Source organism: Monodelphis domestica, chromosome 5 (assembly GCF_027887165.1).
Source record: "Monodelphis domestica isolate mMonDom1 chromosome 5, mMonDom1.pri, whole genome shotgun sequence".
NCBI classification, from domain to species: domain Eukaryota; kingdom Metazoa; phylum Chordata; class Mammalia; order Didelphimorphia; family Didelphidae; genus Monodelphis; species Monodelphis domestica.
This window is the reverse complement of record NC_077231.1, coordinates 100238095-100244423: the sequence shown is the minus strand read 5'-3', so window position 1 is coordinate 100244423 and position 6329 is coordinate 100238095.

Below are 6329 nucleotides of genomic sequence, written 5' to 3'. Positions count from 1 at the left end.
ACAGACCTCATCTCCTCCAGGCTTTTCCCTCTCTTTTAGACAAGCATCTCCTTTGACTCTGTCTCCCTGCTAGTCTAGGGATAGTCTAGTTTGGGATAGGGGTTATATGTATATATGTCATAATGTCTCCTGTTGATGGTACGTTCCTTGAAGGCAAGAGTTTTGTGAGCTTCTATTTTGTATCTTCTAGTTTTCGGTATACCATAGTAGCTTACTAAGTTCTTGCTGTAGGTAGCAAAATGCTACAATATATAGGATTTGTACTTGGAATCAGTGAGATCTGAATTAAAATCCTGATCCCAGCACTTATTATAAGTGTGACCTGGAAATGTTATTTAACCTTAACCAGCCTTAGTTTCCCTATCTGTAAAATAGAGATGATGGTAACACCCAGATTGGTGGAGTTATTTTTAGAATCAAGCCTTCTTTAAAGTACTGTATAAACAATATTGATTACTGCCATTTAATCTAACTATTACTATCATGTTCACTATTATGTTTTATTACATTTGGGTAAATGGAAGTCTTGCATCCATTCACTACCTAGAACCTAGGCAGAATTCTAGGAAAGGGAAGCAAGAGTAGGTGAAGTGAACAAATGAATATACTTTGTAGGAATTTCCATAGGAAAAAATTCTTCCATGCCTCATCTCAAGAAATGCTCTAGCAGTGCAATCAACCAATCAATCTACATTTATTAAGTGCCTGCTGTGTGCCAGACACTGCACTGAGTGTGAGATATAAAAAGAGACCAAAAATAGTCCTTGTCCTCAAGGAACTTATAGAGTAATAAGGGAGTAGGCAAACGAAGAAATATATACAAACAAGCTATATACAGAATAGATGTCGTTGTTTAGTCATACCTGACTCTTCATGATTCCATTTAGGGTTTTCTTGGCAAATATACTGGAGTGGTTTGCCATTTCCTCCTCCAGCTCATTTTACAGATGAGGAAACTGAGGCAAACAGGGTTAAGTGACTTGCTCAGGGTCACACAACTAGCAAATGTCTGAGGCTAGATTTGAACTTAGATCTTTAACAGAGAAAAGGAAACAAAATTAAGAGGGACTGTTAAAGTTTTCCAGTAGAAGAAAGTATGACCCTAGGAAAGTCTTTTAATCCCAATTGCCTAGCCTTTTTAGCTTGTCTGCCTTGGAATGATACTTCTATTCCAAGACAGAAGGTAAGATTGTTTTTGTTTAAAGAAAGGCAAAGAGATCATTGTGATTGTATTGCAGAGTAAATGCCAGTAATAAGATCTAAGAAGACTGCAAAGGTAGAAGGGAGCTAGGTTATGGAGGACTTTTTGCATTTGATCCTGGAGGTGATAGGGACCTTTGCTTTAAGAAAATCACTTCAGTGGTTGAATGTAGTAGACTGGAGAGAGACTACTGGCCAGCTAGCCACACCAGCAACTGGACAGAAGTCCAAACATGAGGTGATGAGGGCCTGCATCAGGGTGGTAGCAGTGTCTGAGGAGAGAAGGAGTTACATTTGAGAGAAGCTGCAAAGGTGAAACCTGGCAGTTCTTGGCAACAGACTGGATATGAGGGGTAAGAGAGAGTGAAGAATTCCGGTTAACTCTGAAATTTGAGCCTGATAGATTGGAAGATTGTCCTGCCTTTAACAGTAATTGGCAAGTGGAAGTGGGGGAGGTTAAGTGCCCGGCTTCTACTCATCCTTGTCCTTTTTCCACCCATTAAGTGTGGGCATCTCCCAAAAGTCTATCTTGGACCTTCTCTTCTTCACTATTTTGTTTCTCTCTCTCCTGTTGACTTGCATCAAATCTCATGGGTTTCATTTTCTCTTTGCATATGAATCATACAGAGTACAAAGAATCAAATGACCTGGGTTCAAATCCTACCTTTGATGTTTACTGCCCATGTGACTCTGGACAAATCACTTATCCTCCATGATGCTCGAATTTGTAGAATGAAGAGATTGGACCAGATAACTTCTGAGTCCCTTCTAGTTCTTAATCTATGATTCAACAAAGAGTCCCAGATCTCCATGTCTCTCTCCCTCCATGATCTGCCAGACATGGCACTCCTCTACTGGACAGTCCTGCCTGAATGTCCTATAAATACCTTCAACCCAACATTCTAAGAAGGCTTATTCCTGCTTCTAGAGTTTTCCATTTCTGTACATGGTACCATCATCCTTCTAGCCACCCAGGTTTACAAACATGGAGTTGTTCCCTGTGCAGCCTTTGGTATAATTATGAGCTAGACCAGAACAATGGGAAAGTGCTAGATGTAGCATGAAAGGATGTGGATTCTAAATCCCCATTCTACAACTCACCCTCTATGTATGTATTGGGATTAAAAAAAAAAACCCTCTCTTAGAATTGACACTAAGCATTGGTTCCAAGGCAGAAGAGCAATAAGGGCTAGTTAGTGGGAGTTAAGTGATCTGCCTAGAGTCACACAGCTAGAAGTGTCTGGGTCCAGATTTGAACCCAAGACCTCCAATTTCCAAGCTGGTTCTCTATCCATTGTTGGATTTTGTTTTTGCCTGACTCTGCATATTTATTACAAGATATTTGCTTTTCTTTTGAGGTCAGTCATGATCTTTTTTCTTTCTCACCTTCCCCAGTGGGAAGATAAAGCAGAAATCCATTTTGCAGATAAAGAAACTGAGGGTTATATGGAGGAAGTGACTTGCCCAGGGTCATTCAATTTGTTAGTGTCAGAGGAATGATTGAAACCAGAGCTTTCCTGATTCTTGAACTAATACCCTTTCCAGCATACTATGTTGCCTCTCAGTTCTAAGAAGCATTTTGCCCTAGTTAGAAGAAATATACAATCACCCAAATGCCAACTGAAACCCTCATGCAGTCTTTAAAAGCTTCCCATATTGAAACCCGACATTGACATAAAGCCTATTTGAGACTGGTGGTAAGGCAGGTCAAGCCGGAGGGAGGCAGGATCAAAGGTGGGACCAGACTAAGAGTTTCACCCTGCTGCTTGGGGACCAAAGAATAAGGTCTTTCTGCTCCAAACAATAATTGAAACACGGCTTTTTAATAGGAAGCACCCCTTTGGAACCATCTATTTAAGGAAGATGGTAGCTTTCATAGTCATGGCACACATTGCCTTTATAATAAAAATGGACCTCTCCCCAATACCCCAAAATATGGTGACACAGTTTCAACTAAGAATGACTCATTTCCTAGATGAGTGACCCTGAACATGTCACTTAACCCAACTGCCTAGCCCTCATTGTTCTTCTGCCTTGGAACTGATACTTGTATAGATTCTAAGAGAGAAGGTAGGGGTTAAAAAAATAAAAAAGAATGACTGATGAACTAAATACTTCCTTTCAGCAGGGCGCTCTGAACACAGCTCATTCTGAATGTTAATTCAATTCAATTCAACCATCATTTATTAAGCCCAAATAGTGTGCAGAGAGAAGCAGTACAGCATAATAGTTAGAGAGCTGGGAATGGGAAAGATGTAAGTTTAAGTCTTGCTTCTGTTGTATACTGGCTGTGTGACTGTGGGCAAGTCATTTCACTTCTGAGTGCTCATTGGCAATGTTCTAAGACTAGAAGTTGTGGGATAGTTACTGCTATGCATTGGTGGAAGGGGATTTCTTCACTGGAAGTTCCTCCTATCAATGAAATCTCAAGTGTGGAATGAAACAAATACAACTGGGTCAGAGTCCTGTCACATCCTGGGGGAGATTAGGAGTTCACAGGAGACCTGGCCCTTGTCCTCATGGAGCTTCTAGTTGAGGCACAGTGCCTGGCACACTGGATGGATTTAATAAATGCTTTTGCATTGATTTCAGCTTCCTTTCCTTAAAGCCTGGGGAATGGAATATTCCAGCTGAATGAGCATTCATTAAAGGGGAGCCCTGATGGAGAGAAACAGTGGAATATGAATGAGTTGGTTGGGGAGGGGGGAATGATTCTTAGTCTGCAGGCAGAGGGCTGGCAGCACAGTAGGGGCTCTGTCAGCTTCCTCTACTCGTCACCATTAATCAGTTCACTCTGGTGAAAGGCTCCAGGTGTCATTGACCTGGGCATTAAAAGCTCTGACAAGTGTGGGCTCTTGGAAGCAGTGGGCAGCATTATCTCTAAGCCAGTTTCTTCACCAATTCTGGCTGATGAGGGATCCTGGGGAGATAGTCTGGATTGAGGCCACCCCCCTTTCCCTTCCCTCTCTCTCTCTGTCGGCAGCTCTCTTCCCATTCCTTGCCTAGTCAAAGGCAGGGATTGGGGGGTGGGGTGGGGAGTGGAGGGAGGTAGTATTGGAATGGCCTGAGGAGAGAGAAAGAGAGGAGACTTATATAGATAGGAAAAGATTGTGTAATCGGCACAGGAAAAAATAGGGATAGACAGAGGAGTGGGAGAAGGAAGAGCAGATAAAGGGATGATAATAGAGAGGTGAGATGGAGAGGAAGGAGGGAGGGAAAGGGGAAGGAGAAGGGGGAGAAGGAGAAAGTGGATAGGAAGAGTAAGAGGACAGAAGAGAAATAGGATAGAAGGGAAAGGAGCAAAAGAAAAGAAAACCAGAAAGAGAAGAGTGAGAAAGAAGGGGGGAAAGGAGAGAGTGCTAGAAAGGAAAGAGGGAAAGAAAAAATGAGGCAGAAAAGAAGTAAATGAGAAAGAAATAGAGGAGGGAGAGGAAAGAAGAAATGGGGGAAAAGGAAGAGGAGGAATGATTAGAAGAACAGATGGGGAGAGAAGGGGAGGGAAAGAAAAAGATATGGAAAGAATAGAGAGAGAAGAAAAGAGAAAGGAGGAAGATAAGAGTGAGAGAGAAAGGAAGGAAGAAGAGAGACTAACAGGTACTTAATGTTGCATTAAGCTATAGCAAAGACAGAGAGGAGAGAGAGAGAGAGAGAGAGAGAGAGAGAGAGAGAGAGAGAGAGAGAGAGAGAGAGAGAGAGAGAGAGAGAGAGAGAGAGAGAGAGAGAGAGAGAGAGAAAGAGAGACTGGGTAGGGTTGGGACAACAGAGGATGGGGAAAGAGAAGAGATGAAATGCCCATTTATGCTCCAGCATGAATGAAACAAAAAAGCTGAAAAGTGTGGGGGAAAGGATATTTTGTGAGAAAGGCTAGTGGAAGTCATTCTGGAAAGAAATTTGAAACTCTGCCCCTAATGTTACTAAACTATTCATCTATCTCTGACGCATTATCTCACTACTAAGCTTTTGCCTCCAAAGAATGGGCATAAAAATATTTATAGAAGCTCTTCTTGTGGTAGCAAACAACTGGAAACTGTTAAAGGTACTGGAGGATGATTGAACAAGTCATGGTATAGGATGTGATGGAATACTATTGTACTGTAAGAAATGATAAAAGGAATGATTTCAGAGAAACCTGGAAAACCTTGTGTGAACCAATGCAGAGGGAAGTGAGTAGAACCAGGAGGAAAATTCATATGACAACTGTGTAAAGAGGCATCTGGAAAAGATTTGAGTACCCAGTCAATTCAATGGATAATCATGATCCTGGAGGACTGATGACTAAGAACGCTGCCCATCTCTTGACAGAAAATTAATGGATCCAGGGTGCAAAATGAAATGCGTATTTTTCAGACACAGTCAGTATGGGAATTTCTTTTAGTTAATTATGGTTATTTAATATAGCGGCTTTGTCTTTTTTTTTAGAGTGGATGTAGGGAAAAGGAGGACTAGAGACAAGGGAACCAAAATGAAAGAAAAAGGAAGCAAAAGAAAGAGGGGTCATTGAAGCATTAAAAACATTCATAGAAGGGAACAGAAAGGTCAAGAAGCAAGATAGACAACTGCAAATTACATATTTCATTTACTATATACTTGAAAGAAAAGCAAGCTAGCTCTATGTAATGGAGAGTCAGACCTTCAGGCACAACTCTATTTTTCTCTTCTAGTTTGTAAATGGAAATGCTCAATTTATTTGAGGCTTGTTAAGTTTATAAAAATTGAGAGAGGGGAAGGAGGCGAGGGAAAGGGAGAGGAAGAGTAAGAAAAAGAGAGATAGAAAAGAAGAGAGTGGAGAGAGACAGAGACAGAGATGGGGAGAGGAGGAAGGGGAGAAAGATAGAGGGAAACACAAAGATATGGGGGAGGGAGGGAAGTTGGGAGAGGAAGGGAAGAGAAACAGACAGAGAGAAGAGAGATTGGGGTGGGAGACAGACAGACAGACAGACAAAGACAATGACAGAGTCAGAGATACATGGGAGGGAGAGTTAGGAACCAAACCAATAAGCTAGGGAGAGTGGCAGGCAGGCAAGCAAAGGCAGACCAGGAGGATCCCTGTCAATTGTGTGATTGGGGAGCCCTTTGCCCTATGATGCTTTGACTGTCTTACTAAATTTCCCAGTTTAGTTCTGTGAGGT